This window comes from Oncorhynchus mykiss, chromosome 3 (genome assembly GCF_057628025.1).
Source record: "Oncorhynchus mykiss isolate SJ-2025 chromosome 3, ASM5762802v1, whole genome shotgun sequence".
Classification (NCBI taxonomy): domain Eukaryota; kingdom Metazoa; phylum Chordata; class Actinopteri; order Salmoniformes; family Salmonidae; genus Oncorhynchus; species Oncorhynchus mykiss.
The window spans coordinates 11,399,053-11,420,693 of record NC_143024.1 but is presented as its reverse complement, the minus strand read 5'-3'; the positions used below and the strand labels follow the sequence as shown (position 1 = coordinate 11,420,693).

The following is a 21,641-nucleotide window of genomic DNA, read 5'->3' as shown; positions in this document are numbered from 1 at the left end:
ATATTGATAGGATTGATATGATACAGTGGAGTCTGATCTCGTACTTTTCAAGAGGGCAGATATCAGAGCAGTATAAAAGGGCTCCCGGGTGGCTCAGCGGTCTAAGGCATCACTACAGACCCTGGTTCGATCCCGGGCGGTATCACAACCGTCCGTAATTCGGGAGTCCCATAAGACAGTGCACAGTTGGCCCAGTGTTGTCCGGCTTAGGGGAGGGTTTGGCCGGGGAAGGCTGTCTTTGTAAATATGGATTTGTTCGTATCTACTTGCCTAGTTAAATAAAGGATAAATAAAGGTTAAAAATAAGCTCAGGGACCATATGTATCAACCATCTCAGTGTAGGAGTGCTGATCTAGGATCAGACCCCCCCCTGTCCATGTAATCCTGTTCATTGTTATCTAAATGGCTAAACTGATCCTAAATCAGCAGTATTTTACTCTGAGACACTTGATATATAATAAGGCCCCAGGAGCCTACCAACTTTCCTCCTTGTGAAGTCCTCCTCTCATAAAGGATGTTATCACGCGGGTTGTGTTGGTCCGCTGTGAAAAGGACCCTGTGTTTACATGGCTGCCCACTGTTAGAGAGAAAAGGACTGGTCCCTGTGTTTACATGGCTGCCCACTGTTAGAGAGAAAAGGAACAAGCATGTTGGAGTGGAGTCTCTTACAGGCCACCCAAGAGCTATTGTTGCTAAGCTACATGTCCAACCCACCAGTTTTAGCTGGACTGTCTGTTCTATTTAAGGACAATTCTAGAATGGACTCTTGTATTCATGGAAAGGTAACACAGTTGTTCCGTCTCTTCTCACAGCCACTGTATCTCTGTGGCTGTGAGGAAAGAGACTATGTAATGTTGAGTTCAAAACATCACACTGAAATGAATGTCAATGTTGTTAGTAGGTCTGTGCTGATTTATGCTCATCAAGTTATGAAAAGGGTTCATTCAGACCATTAGGGACAGGTAAGAAACAGGGTACAAAGGAACAATATACACTATATATACAAAAGTATGTGGACAGCCCATCAAATTAGTGGATTCAGCTATTTCAGCCACACCCATTGCTGACAGGTGTATAAAATCGAGCTCACAGCCATGCAATCCCCATAGACACATTTTGGCAGTAGAATGGCCTTACTGAAGAGCTCAGTGACTTTCAAGGTGACACTGTCATAGAATGCCACCTTTCCAACAAGTCAGTTTGTCAAATTTCTGCCCTGCTAGAGCTGGCCCGGTCAACTGTAAGAGCTGTTATTGTGAAGTGGAAACATCTAGTAGCAACAACGGCTCAGCCGCGAAGTCGTAGGCCACACAAGCTCACAGAACGGGACAACCGAGTGCTGAAGCGTGTAGGGCATAAAAATCATCTGTCCTCGGTTGTAAAACTCACTACTGAGTTTCAAACTGCCCCTGGAAGCAACATCAGCACAAGAACTGTTTGTCAGGAGCTTCAAGAAATGGTTTTCCATGGCCGAGCAGCCGCACACAAGCCTGATATCACCATGCGCAATGCCAAGCATCGGCTGGAGTGGTGTAAAGCTCGCCGCCATTGGACTCTGGAGCAGTGGAAATGCGTTCTCTGGCGTGATGAATCACGCTTCACGATCTGACAGTCCGACAGACGAATCTGGGTTTGGCGGATGCCAAGGAGAGCCCTACCTGCCCCAATGCATAGTGCCAACTGTAACGTTTGGTGGAGGAGGAATAATGGCCTGGAGCTGTTTTTCATAGTTCTGGCAAGGCTCCTTAGATCCAGTGAAGGGAAATCTCAACCCCATTGAACACCTTTGGGATGAACTGGAACAGACTCTTACACATACTTTAAAGGCTACATCCCAAATGGGCCCTGGCACAAAGCGCACTATAAAGGGAACAGGGATCCATTTAGGATGCAGGCTTTAAAGTATGTGTAGGAGTCTGTTAAGAAAGCAGAAGTTTCACTGACATAGTATGTCCTACCTGGTTTCAGTTCCCGTTATTCTGTGGAGGCTATAAATGGTGTAGCATAATAACTGTAAAGTCAATTACTCCAAAAGAAACAAACAAGTCACGGCAAGGAAAGTCCCTAATTACGGCTACATGAAGTTGGATGCAATGCCGAGGTCATAGGGCTAGAGTTCTAGGCTGCATATGTTACACACATTTTTTATTTTAAAAAGTATAATGTTTTAGGTATGCAAAATACTCAAACTTGGTTGTGCAGTCAGCCTGGTAAAAAGGCATCCTTTTAGAGGGAGTTCTATTATGACCGTGCACGGGGCATGCGCGTTTCTCCAAGGCCAGTTTCCATAGCAGTGGTCGCACCGCGAGATAAGTTCTCCAACTTATGATGATTGACTGACACCAACCGTGCGAGTTCCTTTGATATGGATCTTACTATGGACTTACGTACGTTACATTTTATATAGCCTAGTAGCCTTCCTAATTGTTTCCTGCCCAATTGATTCAGTGCGATTTTGCGTTTTGGCAAGAGACTGTAGCTGAGACAAAAGTCCGACTGATTGGGTAAAACAAACAATTATGGGCAATCAAGACGGTGAATTCTGCTTCTTAATTTGAGCTAATATTTATTTTGGTCATCACAGTGTGCTTTTCGTTTTTGAACTACATCCGACAAAAGTAAGTCATTTTCTAATAATTTTGAATACACTTTACAGATGTAAAAAGGTCAACTTCAATAGCTTATTTGATATGTGTATAATCAGTGTATGTATTTTATGTTTGCAGCTGTGCACGTTGGTGTTTTGGAAAATGGTTAGTTCTGATTGTGGTGTTTGCGTTGTTGAGTGTGTGACTGACAGATGATGAACACAACGCATCATGGAACATTCGCAGTTAAACGTCCGGTTGGTGCATTTTGTTATGGCTTCTATATATTAAAGCCATTTGACTCACTATACATTTTCCTGTCTCGATTTATGTTTCAACTATTGTGGGAACTAGGGCTACATTATTTGCCTAGCAAAACAGTGTAGTCGGAGAAACCATCCGATTGGCAGGAGCGCAAATAAGAAGCCTGGGTCCTATTCATTAGTTCACACCGGAGCAAAACGTTTTGCAACTGCAAACGAAAACGAGGGTTTAGTCCAGACTAGTCTTTCCCAGTTTCAGTACATTTTCTTCCGTATGGCGCTTAATGAATACACCACAGGGATTTATTACTGAATTTGCTAGGCAACCGAATTTCAACCCCTGTCAATGAACTCAGGAGGCAGACAGGATCATACGCCCATGTCAAATTTAAGATGATGACAAAACGATTAGCTCTACAGCATCATCATTTTTCATGCACTAACATTCTGACAATTGAATTTTGAGAATAAAGAGAAAGGTCATTATGATTTTGACAGCTTAGTGGAGAAGGTAAGACGAGGAAGGGACCATTTTAAGTTAGATATAACGATAGAAACATAGTGGCATAGGAGGAGTTTGTCTGCGTAAATGTCATAGAAAAAGTTCAGCTTTGATTGGGAAAGGTTAAAATGTTGTGCCTGCCTGACTGCTCAAAGCAATATCCTCCTTGTGAAACGAACTTCTGTTTTTAAAAACCCGATAGTCCAAAGAAAAGGAAGTAGATTTGTTTTCATCTTAACCAAAACCGTCCAGAAGGGTTGGATATTATGACCACAGTTGTGTCCGTCCCAAACGGCACCCTGTTCTTTATATAGGGCACTACACTCGACTAGAGCGCTATGGGTCCTGGTCAGAAATAGTGTAATATATAGGGAATCGGGTGCCATTTGGGACGTCGGCCCAGAGTGTTTAGATATTATGCTGAACCGCTATGGACACTGTGAGAAAAGCTGTTAATACAGGATGGTTGTGGGGGATGGTAACGATGCCGTCATGCTCCAACTCAACTCATTTCCCTGGCAAATGTAACCGCAGCCTACCAAGTGTGGCATCATGCATTCTAAAAGAGACACATAACATCGCTTTCACTTTTGGTGTGATGATGGAAGGGGGGGGGGGGCAAGTTGTCCTTGGCCATTTGACACAAAAAATGAAGAACTTTGGATCCTAGTCATCATAGACTATAACCAGGGTCCTAGTTATCATAGTCTATAACCAAACCAGGGTCCTAGTCAATATAGTCTATAACCAGGGTCCTAGTCATCATAGTATATAACCAGGGTCCTAGTCATCATAGTCTATAACCAGGGTCCTAGTCATTATAGTCTATAACCAGGGTCCTTGTCATTATAGTCTATAACCAGGGTCCTAGTCATTATAGTCTATAACCAGGGTCCTAGTCAGCATAGTCTATAACCAGGGTCCTAGTCATCATAGTCTATAACCAGGGTCCTAGTCATTATAGTCTATAACCAGGGTCCTAGTCATCATAGTCTATAACCAGGGTCCTAGTCATCATAGTCTATAACCAGGGTCCTAGTCATCATAGTCTATAACCAGGGTCCTAGTCATCATAGTCTATAACCAGGGTCCTAGTCATCATAGTCTATAACCAGGGTCCTAGTCATTATAGTCTATAACCAGGGTCCTAGTCATCATAGACTATAACCAGGGTTGTAGCCTATACTATAACCAGGGTTGTAGTCTATAACCAGGGTCCTAGTCATCATAGTCTATAACCAGGGTCCTAGTCATCATAGTCTATAACCAGGGTCCTAGTCATCATAGTCTATAACCAGGGTCCTAGTCATCATAGTCTATAACCAGGGTCCTAGTCATTATAGTCTATAACCAGGGTCCTAGTCATCATAGTCTATAACCAGGGTCCTAGTCATCATAGTCTATAACCAGGGTCCTAGTCATCATAGTCTATAACCAGGGTCCTAGTCATCATAGTCTATAACCAGGGTCCTAGTCATCATAGTCTATAACCAGGGTCCTAGTCATTATAGTCTATAACCAGGGTCCTAGTCATCATAGTCTATAACCAGGGTCCTAGTCATCATAGTCTATAACCAGGGTCCTAGTCATCATAGTCTATAACCAGGGTCCTAGTCATCATAGTCTATAACCAGGGTCCTAGTCAGCATAGTCTATAACCAGGGTCCTAGTCAGCATAGTCTATAACCAGGGTCCTAGTCAGCATAGTCTATAACCAGGGTCCAAGTCATCATAGTCTATAACCAGGGTCCTAGTCAGCATAGTCTATAACCAGGGTCCTAGTCATCATAGTCTATAACCAGGGTCCTAGTCATCATAGACTATAACCAGGGTTGTAGCCTATAACCAGGGTTGTAGTCTATAACCAGGGTCCTAGTCATCATAGTCTATAACCAGGGTCCTAGTCATCATAGTCTATAACCAGGGTCCTAGTCATCATAGTCTATAACCAGGGTCCTAGTCAGCATAGTCTATAACCAGGGTCCTAGTCAGCATAGTCTATAACCAGGGTCCTAGTCAGCATAGTCTATAACCAGGGTCCTAGTCATCAGTCTATTACCAGGGTCCTAATCATCATAGACTATAACCATGTTTGTAGCCTATAACCAGGGTTGTAGCCTATAACCAGGGTCCTAGTCGTCGTAGTCTATAACCAGGGTCCTAGGCACCATAGTCTATAACCAGAGGTTTTCCTGGTCAGGTATTGTGTTCAGGAGAAATGCCTGGGTTAAGTCCCAAATGGCACACTAGTCTCTATATAGTGCACTACAGACAGAGCACTATGGGTCCTGGTTTAAAGTAGTGCACTGAATAGGGGCGGCAGGGTAGCCTAGTGGTTAGAGCGTTGGACTAGTTGCAAGTTCAAACATAGGACCTTGATCCTATGTGTCGCTGTCTTCTGTGTTCCAGATGAGCTGTTTTGGGCGGGGGCTGAGGCGGACGGCCCCTGCACGCGGCAGCAGCAGGAATGAGCTGGTGACCCCCTCGACGGCATCTCTCTCCAGGGTTAACGGCTGGGCCTGTCCCCCTCACTCCTTCCAGCTGGTGGGATGGACAATATACAGCTACATGGCTGTAGTTGGCTTCGGGATCTATATCCCACTACTACCTTCACCCTGGAGCCACATGGCCTACTCTGTAACCTTTACTCAAGTAGTCAAGGACTCTGGGTCGAAAGCAGAGGTTGAAGAGGTTTCAAGGGGGCCTGGGGTCAAACACTTTCAAATACTTGGGCTGCACTCGATTTACTTTGCCTGGTACAAGTAGAACCAATATAATTAGTTTTCCAGATACAAGTAGAACCAATAGAATTAGTTTTCCAGGTACAAGTAGAACCAATAGAATTAGTTTTCCAGGTACAAGTAGAACCATTTGATGTAGTTTTCCAGGTACAAGTAGAACCATTTGATGTAGTTTTCCAGGTACAAGTAGAACCATTTTAATTAGTTTTCCAGGTACAAGTAGAACCATTTGATTTAGTTTTCCAGGTACAAGTAGAACCAATAGAATTAGTTTTCCAGGTACAAGTAGAACCAATATAATTAGTTTTCCAGGTACAAGTAGAACCATTTGATTTAGTTTTCCAGGTACAAGTAGAACCAATATAATTAGTTTTCCAGGTACAAGTAGAACCATTTGATTTAGTTTTCCAGATACAAGTAGAACCAATAGAATTAGTTTTCCAGATACAAGTAGAACCAATAGAATTAGTTTTCCAGGTACAAGTAGAACCAATATAATTAGTTTTCCTGGTACAAGTAGAACCAATAGAATAGTACCAAAAGTCATTCTCAACTCAAATAAGTGTAAATATTTGACCGAGGGGTTCAGGTCAGATGTTTTCTGCGAGATGTCTTGCTTGGTTTCAGTTCCTGAAATATTTCTGCTTTGAGTGAAGAGCAAGACCTATAAATTGCACAGAAGGCTTTGGTGTTGCCTTGCGTCCCAAAATGGCACCCTATTCCCTACATAGTACACAACTTTTGACCTAAAGTAGTGCACTATGTAGGGAATAGGGTGCCATTTGGGATGTAAGCCACTGTCATCACAGCTCTTTTGTCTTGATTTGACTGCAGTATGATGTCAGCTGCACCTCTTGTTTAAAGACGAGCAGGTTGATGGCAGAAACAGAAAGGGTAGATTTATTCAGACTTGGCACTACTACTCCTCCTCACATAGAGAAGCTTTTGTGTACCTCGATGGCTCTCCTAAAGGCCCCGTTTCTTATGTGTGGCTCTTCCACACACAATGGAATCTTCTGTGAGAAGATCATGAATGAGTTGAATGTTATATTATTCACTAGTATACCGTATAGTCATTTGAAGTCACTGTGAGGTCTGTGAAAATGACATCTGGACTGAGAGTGGACACTATGTCATACGTCGATACTGAATCAGATATTCAAGCTGGTTTGGATTCTACTATGGTTCATGCTGTGGCTATTTGATCAATCGTATCAATATTTCCCTTGTTAGTCCCTTGACCTTTCCACTATGCAGCTGACTGGTATAGCCTTCATTGTGCACCTGGTCAGCCATCTAGCTGCCGTGTCTATAGACCCAGCAGAGGCAGGCGTCCGTGCCAAGAAGAGCTACTCCAACCCACTGCCTGTCTTCGACAAGAAGAAACAACCACATGTTATCCACAACCTACACTGCTACCTGTGTAAAATCAATGTGTATGTATCTCACACAAGTCTCGTTAAAAAGGGCAATCTGGAATTGGTCAAATGTTTTCATTCACTTTTAAAAGTGGCGGCCGGACATTTTGTTCTGGTTTGAATTCAGGATTACCCCTTTAAAAGTATATATTTCTGGCCTGTTGCATTATACTATAAAATATTATACTGTTTTTTTTCTCATTGAAGAAATCAACAAGGTTGATGTGGTGTCTGTGTCTTTCTCTAGGGACCCGAAAGTGAAACACTGTGGTGTGTGCAACAAGTGTATTGAAGACTTTGACCACCACTGTAAATGGCTGAACAACTGTGTGGGGGGGCAGAACTACTGGTAAGAGGAAGCATGGGAGGATGGCCCGTTTCAGTCAACGTTGACTACTAAGAGTTTGAGGAAATATTGTTTTGAGTATCGTTCTTTTTAAATGTAGTTTATTTCAGCCACTTTGCTTTAGCTTCTGCTTTGCTTGCTCTTTGGGGTCTGGGCCGGGTAACTGGAAAGCCCTTTGTGGCTCATATAAAAAGGACAAGGTTAAATCCAATACATTTGATTGAGATCAAAGCCACATTTCTCTATGTTTCTCCTCCTCAGGTACTTCTTTGTGACGGTGTTGTCTGCTACACTGGGCGTCCTTGTGCTTCTCATGGTCGTCCTGTTCATCTTCATCCAGCATTATCTGGACCCTGCCAGTCTCCGCACTGCACAACAGTTTACCAGTGAGTTTATCTCCGCACTGCACAACAGTTTACCAGTGAGTTCATCTCCACACAACAGTTTACCAGTGAGTTTATCTCCGCACTGCACAACAGTTTACCAGTGAGTTTATCTCCGCACCACACCACAGTTTACCAGTGAGTTCATCTCCACACAACAGTTTACCAGTGAGTTTATCTCCGCACCACAGTTTACCAGTGAGTTTATCTCCGCACCACAGTTTACCAGTGAGTTTATCTCCGCACCACAGTTTACCAGTGAGTTTATCTCTGCACCACACCACAGTTTACCAGTGAGTTTATCTCTGCACCACAGTTTACCAGTGAGTTTATCTCCACACCACAGTTTACCAGTGAGTTTATCTCCACACCACAGTTTACCAGTGAGTTTATCTCCACACCACAGTTTACCAGTGAGTTTATCTCTGCACCACACAACAGTTTACCAGTGAGTTTATCTCCGCACTGCACCACAGTTTACCAGTGAGTTTATCTCCGCACTGCACCACAGTTTACCAGTGAGTTTATCTCCGCACTGCACAACAGTTTACCAGTGAGTTTATCTCCGCACCACAGTTTACCAGTGAGTTTATCTCCGCACTGCACCACAGTTTACCAGTGAGTTTATCTCCACATCACAGTTTACCAGTGAGTTTATCTCTGCACCACACCACAGTTTACCAGTGAGTTTATCTCCGCACCACAGTTTACCAGTGAGTTCATCTCCACACCACAGTTTACCAGTGAGTTTATCTCCGCACCACAGTTTACCAGTGAGTTTATCTCTGCACCACACCACAGTTTACCAGTGAGTTTATCTCCGCACCACAGTTTACCAGTGAGTTCATCTCCACACCACAGTTTACCAGTGAGTTTATCTCCGCACCACAGTTTACCAGTGAGTTCATCTCCACACCACAGTTTACCAGTGAGTTTATCTCCGCACCACAGTTTACCAGTGAGTTTATCTCCACACCACAGTTTACCAGTGAGTTTATCTCCGCATCGCACCACAGTTTACCAGTGAGTTTATCTCCACACAACAGTTTACCAGTGAGTTTATCTCCGCACCACAGTTTACCAGTGAGTTCATCTCCACACCACAGTTTACCAGTGAGTTTATCTCCGCACCACAGTTTACCAGTGAGTTTATCTCCACACCACAGTTTACCAGTGAGTTCATCTCCACACAACAGTTTACCAGTGAGTTCATCTCCACACAACAGTTTACCAGTGAGTTCATCTCCACACCACAGTTTACCAGTGAGTTCATCTCCACACCACAGTTTACCAGTGAGTTCATCTCCACACCACAGTTTACCAGTGAGTTTATCTCCGCATCACACCACAGTTTACCAGTGAGTTTATCTCCGCATCACAGTTTACCAGTGAGTTTATCTCCGCACCACAGTTTACCAGTGAGTTTATCTCCGCATCACAGTTTACCAGTGAGTTCATCTCCGCATCACAGTTTACCAGTGAGTTTATCTCCGCATCACAGTTTACCAGTGAGTTTATCTCTGCACCACACCACAGTTTACCAGTGAGTTTATCTCCGCATCGCACCACAGTTTACCAGTGAGTTCATCTCCGCACCACAGTTTACCAGTGAGTTTATCTCCGCACCACAGTTTACCAGTGAGTTTATCTCCGCACCGCAGTTTACCAGTGAGTTCATCTCCGCACAACAGTTTACCAGTGAGTTTATCTCCGCATCACACAACAGTTTACCAGTGAGTTTATCTCCGCATCACAGTTTACCAGTGAGTTCATCTCCACACCACAGTTGTGTGATGAGTAACGGGACGGGGCTGGTCTTCCTGTCTGTAGGTGTGTTGAGTAACGGGACGTGGCTGGTCTTCCTGTATGTAGGTGTGATGAGTAATGGGACGTGGCTGGTCTTCCTGTCTGTAGGTGTGATGAGTAATGGGACGTGGCTGGTCTTCCTGTATGTAGGTGTGATGAGTAATGGGACGTGGCTGGTCTTCCTGTCTGTAGGTGTGATGAGTAACGGGACGTTGCTGGTCTTCCTGTCTGTAGGTGTGTTGAGTACTGTAGGTGTGATGAGTAACGGGACTTTGCTGGTCTTCCTGTATGTAGGTGTGATGAGTAATGGGACGTGGCTGGTCTTCCTGTCTGTAGGTGTGTTGAGTAACGGGACGCTGCTGGTCTTCCTGTCTGTAGGTGTGATGAGTAACGGGACGAGGCTGGTCTTCCTGTCTGTAGGTGTGATGAGTAACGGGACGTTGCTGGTCTTCCTGTCTGTAGGTGTGATGAGTAACGGGACGGGGCTGGTCTTCCTGTCTGTAGGTGTGTTGAGTAACGGGACGTTGCTGGTCTTCCTGTCTGTAGGTGTGATGAGTAACAGGACGTGGCTGGTCTTCCTGCCCCTGGCACCCATGGAGACAGGGTCAGGGAGTCTCCTGGTTGTCGCCTTCCTCACGGTCATGTTGTCTACTGGCTCTCTACTGCTGCTGGTTCACCTACTGGGCTTCCACATCTATCTCTGTGAGTTACAACCTGGTCCAAGTATGTATCAAGTGTCTCAGAGTAAAAGTGCTGATCTAGGATCAGGTTCCCCCCTGTCCATATAAGCATTTTCATTATGATCTGAAAGGCAAAACTGATCTTCGATCAGCAGTTCTGTTCTGAGACTTTGTGAATACGGGCCCAGACCTGGTTAGAATATTGTACATATGTGAAAATACTTTTTAATACCTTCCATATACTAGATGTTATCTTGATTTAGTACAATGGAACCGATGGAATAGTGTATCTGTGTTTGAGTTGGCATGACAACACTTAATGTTTCTCTCTGAGGACGTTTCTCTTGCAGTGTTCTAACAATACACAAGGTCATCACAACCAGACGCTACATACTGCATGTCTTCCTTCCTTCATTACTGTCTTCTCTTCCTCTGGTCTCTGCAGTGGTCAACAAAATGAGCACGTATGACTACATTATAACAAGACGCCGTAAACAGGCCAGCCAGCAGGACATAGAGATGGGTTTTCCCCAGTCATCTGACAGCAACGGCAACGCAGGACAGGTCAGATCCTTTGTTTCACTACTCCTATCTGGCCGTGGTGATTAACCAACCAGGATTTCTGGAAAAACTTGGCATTTTGGGAAAGTTACTGGAATTTTGCAACTCTAATTCCAATAGTTGCATGCAAACTGTTTTTTTTCAATCCCACAGCCATGAGTTTGGTACAAGTGAGACTACACAATCATGTATTCTCAGGATCGATATGTTGATTTGATTGTTTTTTAGAATCATCCGCAAATGGAACCCTCCATCGATTGTGATGCGTTGTTGTCAGACAGTGTCAGGTAGGTAATCCCACTAGGAAATCATGACACCCATGCATTTGGTTATCATGTTCAGTGTTGCAAGACACAGGTACTGGAAGTTCTGCTATGCAGCTGTGGAATTGTAATCTTCCAAAGTGTAAAAGTTATCTTAAAGATAGACTTGTAGAATCACACATTATTGTAGTTATCTCAAAGATAGACTTGTAGAATCACACATTATTGTAGTTATCTCAAAGATAGACTTGTAGAATCACACATTATTGTAGTTATCTCAAAGATAGACTTGTAGAATCACACATTCTGCATGGCATCTCCTTGTTTTTTCCTGTGGTAGCTGCAAGAATCAGGAAACGGGAACTATTGCAAGTCGACCTTCTGGATCTTTCTGTACTGAGGTCAGTTACCCTAACCAAATGAAAGGTTATCACTAAACTACTTTTGTCATCGTATTCTAAAGTAATATTTGGGGTATTGTCTGTATGGAGGTTTTTTGTTTCAGAACTATCCGTTAGGACCATTTTGCAAGAAAATATTATAATAAAATAAGTCAATATGTTCTTGTTCTAGTTGGACAACTTTACTAAATCATCAGAAAAGGAAAATGGCTTTTACTATGGCACAGAGCTACCCACCCAGATTATACCAGGTGAGTTTACCCACCCAGATTATACCAGGTGAGTTTACCCACCCAGATTATACCAGGTGAGTGAACCCACCCAGATTATACCAGGTGAGTGAACCCACCCAGATTATACCAGGTGAGTAAACCCACCCAGATTATACCAGGTGAGTATACCCACCCAGATTATACCCGGTGAGTATACCCACCCAGATTATACCCGGGGAGTTTACCCACCCAGATTATACCCGGGGAGTTTACCCACCCAGATTATACCCGGGGAGTTTATCCACCCAGATTATACCCGGGGAGTATACCCACCCAGATTATACCAGGGGAGTATACCCACCCAGATTATACCAGGTGAGTATTCCCACCCAGATTATACCAGGTGAGTATACCCACCCAGATTATACCAGGTGAGTAAACCCACCCAGATTATACCAGGTGAGTAAACACACCCAGATTATACCAGGTGAGTGAACCCACCCAGATTATACCAGGAGAGTGAACCCACCCAGATTATACCAGGTGAGTAAACCCACCCAGATTATACCAGGTGAGTATACCCACCCAGATTATACCCGGTGAGTATACCCACCCAGATTATACCCGGGGAGTTTACCCACCCAGATTATACCCGGGGAGTTTACCCACCCAGATTATACCCGGGGAGTTTACCCACCCAGATTATACCCGGGGAGTTTACCCACCCAGATTATACCAGGTGAGTTTACCCACACAGATTATACCAGGTGAGTTTGAGCAGACATTTTCAATTCAGCATGAACTTTTTTAAACGCCTACGCTGAATTTAGGTCTCCGGGTCTTTCCTATTTAGCAAGAGTTGTGTCCCAAATGACACTCTGTTCCCTATTTAGTTCACTACCTTTGACCAGCCCCCAGTGAATATGGGTCCTGGTCAAAAGTAGTGCACTGCATAGGGAATATGGTGGAATTTGGGACACAGCCCTAGGTGATTATCAGTATAACTAATTCCAATCTGCTGGTTTTCCTCACTGACATGTTTTAAATGTTCTGTCTGGAAGGTGAAGTGGTGATGGATGACCCCTTGGGCTGGAGGTTGGGTGGAGGTGGAGAGGGCCCCAGAGCAGGCCCGTGTGAGGGGGGTCCCTTGCACTGACAGAGCTCATCAGTAGCTGGTCTCTGATGCTCTGCAGGTGGCCACACACAGTACCTGAGGAACTAAAGGCATTGACACGCCATAGTGACTGTCGGCCGTGTGCAGTACAGTAGATCACCTACTGGATGGTGACTAACTGTGGTCGATACAACATGTCAAATCTTTGGGAAATGAACAAACAATGACTGTTGCTGTTGTCTGGTCAGAAGCCATGGAATCGTCCACCGGCAGCAGTATTGACCCAGCACAGCACTGAAGCCACCGTGATGCGTCCAACGGACCTCCTGCTGTTGCCTATGACGATCACCACTTGAAACTGGAAATGGACATTTTTATAATTTATTATTTTAATCGGATGTTTACACTGAGTGACGGGAAGGACATTTATATTGCAGCAATTGTATGTATTTTATCTGGGGAGTTAAATAATTGTTTTACCTATGTTTTATTAGTTAATTTAGCCATATCAGATCATAATGTTCTTGCCTGAATTTAAAAAAATTAAATGTGTAAACACACCGTACAAACTCTTGACTGAAATGTTCCATTCCCTAGTTAACCACACAGTGGCGCTACTGAGACTCCTTGAACTACAATTGAACTACAATAAATCTCATTCATTTATACCCTATGTATTATCCAGGCAATGAAGTGACAGAGCATTTGTCATTCCTAAGAAACATTTCCTGGAGCTGTAAATTGAGTGTCTTGGATAATCCATGAGTGCTGTACAGTGGTGGCTGGTAGCACTTTAAATGGGGAGGACACGGATCATAGTGATGGCTGAAAAGGAATGAATGTATTTTGTTTGATACCATTCCGTTCACTCCATTCCAGACATTATTATGAGGTGTCCTCCTCTCACCAGCCTCCTCTGGTGCTGTTTCACCACCAGCCTGCCTGGCCCCAGTGGACACTGCGTTATATCATCTCCAGTTCTACATGTTAAATCATTACCACTAGTTGTATAACCCTTTAAAGAGGTCTATGCCGTGAGTGGACAAGATCAGAGAATTAACCATACCTAGAAATCAACTGACCCACAGAGGTTAGATGGGGGGCAGAGTGATACAATTACAGAGACGTTGAGACTTTGATTTTCAAGTCTCATGTGTGTTCCAAGCAGAACTGTTGACGTTGAAGGAAGGAGAGGGTTCTGTCCTAATCGCTATCTTTTAGGGAATATCTTATTTCCCTAGAGAGAGGATGCATCCCAAATGACACCCTATAAGCCCTGATTAACAGAAGTGCACTAAAGGAATAGGGTGCCATTTGGGATGCAAATTGTATCTTTGAGGAAAATCTTCTTTCCCTAGAGAGAGAATCCCACAGGCCATGTGTTGACCAGCCCACACAAGACATCCTGTACCCGGACTAGAGCCAGGGTGTATTTCCTGGAGAAAATATGTTTTTATTTTCTAATCTTTTTATATACATGTCATGACCTTTGACCTTGGACCTTAGTGTTGTGCTACTGCTTTCTCACTCTGCCTGTACTGTCTCTTTATTGTGGAATACATTTCACTCAGAATGTATATTCTGAAGTATTACATTATTGGATGGGAGTACAATTGATTGATTAGCAGCAGCTACTACAGGTGAAAGTACAATCACCTCACTGGCTGATCTAACATTTGATAGATGGTTTAGAAGCCCCCCGAATACGCCATACTGCAAAAGAGCATGACAGAACAGAGATTCCCACGGAACGGAAGGAATTCACTTATCCTATTATGGATAAAACAAAACAACGCCCTGCATCACCTTCATGAGAATAGATTGATGTTTACACGAGTGGTAGGAGTGCTGCAGCCAATCAGTGGCCTGGATTTCTCCCCGCATTTCTTTCTGGGAGGCGAACAGCAAGACAGGCATTTGAGATTCTATATAGCGGGAGAATATAGTGTTGGCAACGCTCTTTCAACCTCCAACATTCCTCGACATGCAGTTATGATTTTGTGGAATTGACAACAAAGAACAGTGGATTGGAGAAGGATTGAGATATCAGGTAAATGGGTTATTTTACAGAGGTGGTAAAATATTTTTGGCAAAAGAACAGCTATTGATGTTGACAGGTTATTTGTTTTGGTGTTCGCTTATTTTGACACTGACACAGTCCGGTTCAATGCCCTTTTATAAATATGCAACTTGATAGCTACAAATGTAAATGTATTTCAATATTTCATTGCACTAAATTATGTTGTGCATTATATGCAGGAAGTCGCTTGATTGTCAAATATGCTTTCGTTTTTCCCTCATTTGAAAGCTTCTGGTCTTTTACGCCGTTTGGTTCTGGAATTATGCATTGCATAATGGTGTATCGTTTACTGAATTGTAGACGCTGTCAATGGTGTATACGCATATTCAATGTATTGCCAGGTATTGCGTTATGCACTGGCAAGTGGCAATAGAAGAGCGGCGACTGCAGCCTGTGCATGGTCACAATAACAATGGTCACGTGCCACTGTGGACTATTCCAGAGACCACTACTGGAGCATGCATTTCTGCACATTTGCAAGTTTATGTAACCAGTCTCGCGCATGAAACACGCTCATACTGCATTACACAACTTCCGTACTGTCAACTTAAACAAAACCATAGTATAGTCTATGTCGTTTGTTCTCCCGACGTTTTACATGTGTTGTTGTTACCTTCTCCCTACTACCTCAAGGTCCGCGATGACATAGGATATCCTCTTGAAACTGTAGGACAGATCGTTTGTATCGAACCCTGCGCTGCCTTCTAATGCATGATTATTACATCATGTCGCCTGGACAGCCTAGAAGGGAAATAGTTGAAGGAAGCTTTTTTGGAATGATAATATTATCATACATACAAACTACCGCAAGGATGCATGACGCCCATTTACCCAGTTCTCTTCCTTGTTCTGTTTCTGTACTCTTTAGGCGTACGTCGATTTTATTGCGTCAAAGATTCTACCTATATCTTGTAACATGATGATGATATGGTAGTGTGGCTGATGGTACGGTCATGTATGTTAATGGGAATGACAGATGCTTGGCAGGCAGCACTACACGTGTTGTTCTTACATACAGTATCTAGTGTTTCACAGTCAAGAGAGTTAAATGAGAGCATTTGCCAATCAGCCTTTGCTTTTGTCGGACTCAAGCATTATATAAGTAAAGCACTACTGTAATTAAAACGTTGACCTAATTGAAAACGTAGGTCAGATTCTACAAATAAATGGCCCAGTAGTTTGTTAATAGCACTTCTGATTTACATGTGCGTTAGCCTTGTTTATCGCCATATGTTGTATTAGGTACGCACGAGGAGAGAATGCAGTCATCCACTGACTATGCCCCAGATTTCTCTCTTGGCTCTAGGTTGCAGTGCACTCTGGTCCCGAGAGCCTCTGGGTCCAGTCATAAACGATTACCCTCACGATGTAAATTAGTCTGTTTTGTTGTTCCATTCGTTCATATTCAGGACAGTGTGGTGTTATGAAAGGTTATGTTTTTGGTAAAAAGCCACCTTATGAAAGTGTGTTGTCTGCATGGTCAGTGAAAAAAGCCAAAGAGGTGGTCTAGTAGTCAAAGCTTTAAGCCTCCTCCTCAGGAGCACATGTACGATGTACCGCTGTCAACATGGGTTTGAATCCGGACGACTGCTCTTTAAGCCGGCTCTCTCCTACCTTTCACCACTATCCAACGTGGGAAAAAAACTCCCCACTCTTTTTCCCAACAAAAATGTTTTTAAAAAGCCAGAGAAATTCAGCTCTTGTAGTCCTCTTAAATCATTCAGGTAATTTGTTGGTGTCACTGATGATTAGTAATTAGAGGACGCTGTCTGTTTCTAATCAGCACGCTACATTTAGAAATGTTTTAGTTTTTGAAATGTTAAACTTTGCCTCTCCCAGCTGAGTGATATCAATGAAAACACGTGGTTCCAGTTTCCACAATTGACTGGTGTGTTCAGTAGTATGTCAAAGGGAACCCACTTTGTTCTGCATTCCTGTTGAAGTTCAACACCTTCCACTCAGTGCTGTCGGATGAACACATCCCAAAGGGCACCCTATTCCCTATATAGTGCACTACTCTTGACCAGAGCCCATGTCGTGTACTGCATAGGGAATAAGGTAGCATTTGAGCCACAGCCCAGGCATCTCTCCGTGACAGACAGGACCACTGCTGCTCTCATTGGGATCATTCAGCCAATGGGGTTGAATAAGGATCCTCTCTTTCATTACTCTGCCTTGTATCTTAATATGGCTTGTTGTTATGACCACAATAAGAACTGAGCAGAGATATAGTGTGACATATTGTTTCTGAAGCACAATACATTTGTGTCTGACACCAGAGGGGGGGATGGAGGGAGGGAGGGATGGAGATGTAACAGTATAACTTTACACCGTCCCCTCGCCCATACCCGGGCACGAACCATCTGCACACATCAACAACAGTCACCCACGAAGCATCGTTACCCATCGCTCCACAAAAGCCGCGGCCCTTGCAGAGCAAGGGGAACAACTACTTCAAGGTCTCAGAGCAAGTGACGTCACCGATTGAAACGCTATTTAGCGCGCACCGCTAACTAAGCTAGCCGTTTCACATCCGTTACAGAGACACACAAACTCTAGTGATGGGGGAAGAAATCAATAGTTACACTTCGCAATATTATTCTTAGACGATATTATATCGATATTTGACTCCAAGTATCGATTTGTAAAACATATTTACTTTAGTTTAGAACTGTAGGTTGCGTTAGCTAGCGCTAGTCAGCTGTACCTGAGCCAAAACTCCAGTATTTTTACTCTTATAGCTTGTTCTCCATCTTCTTCTTAAATAGTGAACATGTTTTCAGCACTTTAATTTCCCTGACTGATCAAAACTACTTTTCTCATGGCTCTCTCTTGTCTCTCTGCAGCAGACATGCAGTGAGGGGGAAAAGTATTTGATCCCCTGCTGATTTTGTACGTTTGCCCACTGACAAAGAAATTATCCGTCTATAATTTTAATGGTAGGTTTATTTGAACAGTGAGAGACAGAATAACAACAATACAAATCCAGAAAAATGCATGTTATAAATTGATTTGCATTTTCATGAGGGAAATAAGTATTTGACCCCCTTTCAATCAGAAAGATTTCTGTCTCCCAGGTGTCTTTTATACAGGTAACGAGCTGAGATTAGGAGCACACTCTTAAAGGGAGGGCTCCTAATCTCAGTTTGTTACCTGTATGACAGACACCTGTCCACAGAAACAATCAATCAATCAGTTTCCAAACTCTCCACCATGGTCAAGACCAAAGAGCTCTCCAAGGATGTCAGGGACAAGATTGTAGACCTACACAAGGCTTGAATGGGCTACAAGACCATCGCCAAGCAGCTTGGTGAGAAGGTGACAACAGTTGGTGTGATTATTCGCAAATGGAAGAAACACAAAAGAACTGTAAAGAGGAGTGGGTCAAAATCCCTCCTGAGATGTGTGCAAACCTCTTGGCCAACTACAAGAAACGTCTGACCTCTGTGATTGCCAACAAGGGTTTTGCCACCAAGTACTAAGTCATGTTTTGCAGAGGGGTCAAATACTTATTTCCCTCATTAAAATGCAAATCAATTCATAACATTTTTGACATGTTTTTCAGGATTTTTTTGTTGTTATTCTGTCTCACTGTTCAAATAAACCTACAATTAAAATTATAGACGGACCATTTCTTTGTCAGTGGGCAAACATACAAAATCAGCAGGGGATCAAATACTTTTTTCCCTCACTGTATGGTGAGCAATATGTTTGGAACATCAAATCGCAGTATAGAATCCCAATATGTTATGTAATCATGAGAATGCAGTATGGTGATAAAATCATATTGTGAGGTCCCTGGCATTTCCCCAGCCCTAACAAACTGCAGCAAGAGACACAGACCAACAACAGTGAGTGACTTCAGACCCATGGGGCAGTAGGGTGATGGTGTAATGCACTCTGGGATAGCTAGATGGATGGAGGGGAGGGGGTTTATGCGCCTAAATATTTTGATGTGTGACCTGGAATTTTAATTTAGGAAAATGAAGGATTCTAGTTTTATTACATCATATTTGTGTGAGCATACATTTAGGTTGCACACATGCTCCTTGTAAAAAAGGTCAGTGTAGAGCCCTGGGCAAGACTGGGTGACTAAGAGTGTCACCATGGCAGACTGACTACTTGGATGTGGTAGAGAGGTTTGGTAGAGCTGTATACACAGGGAAGAGTTGGTCTGACTGGTGGACTCGGTTCAGTGGTTAGTGGTACAATGGCGGACTGGGACCCAGATCGATATTGCTTTATGTATGGGATTGGCAGTGCTAGTTAGAGCTGGGACCAGGCTACCCCATAATGATCTGGGACCAGGCTACTGTAACGGATGTGAAATGGCTAGCTAGTTAGCGGTGGTGCGCGCTAAATAGCGTTTCAATCGGTGACGGCACTTGCTCCGAGTCCTTGAAATAGTAGTTCCCCTTGCTCTGCAAGGGCCGCGGCTTTTGTGAAGCGATGGGTAACGATGCTTCGTGGGTGACTGTTGTTGATGTGTGCAGAGGGTCCCTGGTTCGCGCCCGGGTATGAGCGAGGGGACGGTCTAAAGTTATACTGTTACATTGATGCTGTTGACCCGGATCACTGGTGGTATAGAACTGGGTAGACTAGGGGTCATAGTGGTATAGAACTGGGTAGACTAGGGGTCATGATGGTATAGAACTGGGTAGACTAGGGGTCATAGTGGTATAGAACTGGGTAGACTAGGGGTCATAGGGGTATAGAACTGGGTAGACTAGGGGTCATGATGGTATAGAACTGGGTAGACTAGGGGTCATGATAGTATAGAACTGGGTATAGAACTGGGTAGACTAGGGGTCATTGTATTTTTATTTCACCTTTATTTAACCAGGTAGGCTAGTTGAGAACAAGTTCTCATTTACAACTGCGACCTGGCCAAGATAAAGCATAGCAGTATGAGCAGACAACACAGAGTTACACATGGAGTAAACAATTAACAAGTCAATAACACAGTACAAAAAAAAGGGGGAGTCTATATACAATGTGTGCAAAAGGCATGAGGTAGGCGAATAATTACAATTTTGCAGAATAACACTGGAGTGATAAATGATCAGATGGTCATGTACAGGTAGAGATATTGGTGTGCAAAAGAGCAGAAAAGTAAATAAATAAAAACAGTATGGGGATGAGGTAGGTGAAAATGGGTGGGCTATTTACCAATAGACTATGTACAGCTGCAGCGATCGGTTAGCTGCTCAGATAGCTGATGTTTGAAGTTGGTGAGGGAGATAAGTCTCCAACTTCAGCGATTTTTGCAATTCGTTCCAGTCACAGGCAGCAGAGTACTGGAACGAAAGGCGGCCAAATGAGGTGTTGGCTTTAGGGATGATCAGTGAGATACACCTGCTGGAGCGCGTGCTACGGATGGGTGTTGCCATCGTGACCAGTGAGCTGAGATAAGGCGGAGCTTTACCTAGCATGGACTTGTAGATGACCTGGTATGGTATAGAACTGGGTAGACTAGGGGTCATGGTGGTATAGAACTGGGTATAGAACTGGGTAGACTAGGGGTCATGATGGTATAGAACAGGGTAGACTAGGGGTCATGGTGGCATTGTACCACACATTCTGTTCTGATTGGCTGACAAAGCCACATTCAAGAGCAGTTGGCTGGCTGGGACTGATCTAGATGGAGAGCAGATGGGTTCACCACGGCATGCCCAGTGACACACAAACACACATACAGGCACTCATACGAATGCTTGAATGAACGAACACACGAGTGCTCGCTCACAAGCAAACATGTACTCATTCATTCACTCACTCACTCACTCACTCACTCACTCACTCACTCACTCACTCACTCACACACACACACACACACACACACCTCAAGTTGTTAAGTGTGTGGTATTCTCATCATTTTTACGATTGGCTGTCTGCTTATTGTCTTGTGCTGACTATTCCCCCTCTCTGAAGAACAGATAGAATGTTCTTACCATGGCGTGTTGTGTTGCTATAAATACCAGAGTTCAAAATGGGCCCATTTCTATAGTAAAGCAGTCATCTGTGAGCAGCAATGCATGGCCAGAAGGAGAGTATATGTAAGCAGGCCGTCATCCAGTCAGGTTTATCTCTTGAGATCTGGACTTAACCAAATGGCCTTTGTCCTTTGTAGTGGGACAGGAAACAGGCCTAAGACAGTCTGTAGTACGGTCTTCTCTCTATCTATCTGGCCAATGTGTCAGCACGGACTATACTCCACACTGTTGGGGGTTACTATGCCCAGTGCCTGGTTAATGCCATGGTAATTAACCTTTCATATGCATAT

General features: G+C 43.7%; 1 protein-coding gene and 1 pseudogene across 2 annotated transcripts in view; both read left to right on the top strand.

Moving 5' to 3' along the window:
* Positions 1-1,966: 1,966 nt before the first annotated feature.
* Positions 1,967-13,964, top strand: LOC110505850 (palmitoyltransferase ZDHHC11-like; annotated as a pseudogene). The gene is made up of 11 exons (XR_016491944.1): positions 1,967-2,618; positions 5,763-5,990; positions 7,352-7,530; positions 7,760-7,861; positions 8,120-8,244; positions 10,594-10,749; positions 11,173-11,291; positions 11,517-11,575; positions 11,892-11,952; positions 12,125-12,203; positions 13,226-13,964. The product of XR_016491944.1 is annotated as a palmitoyltransferase ZDHHC11-like (transcript).
* Positions 13,965-15,158: 1,194 nt separating this feature from the next.
* The window catches only part of LOC110518378 (tubulin polymerization-promoting protein), a 29,978-nt gene continuing 23,495 nt past the window's right edge, over positions 15,159-21,641 (top strand). The window contains exon 1 of the mRNA XM_090220646.1: positions 15,159-15,328. The gene's annotated coding sequence lies outside the window, so the exon portion shown is untranslated. The remainder of the gene's footprint in view (positions 15,329-21,641) is intronic.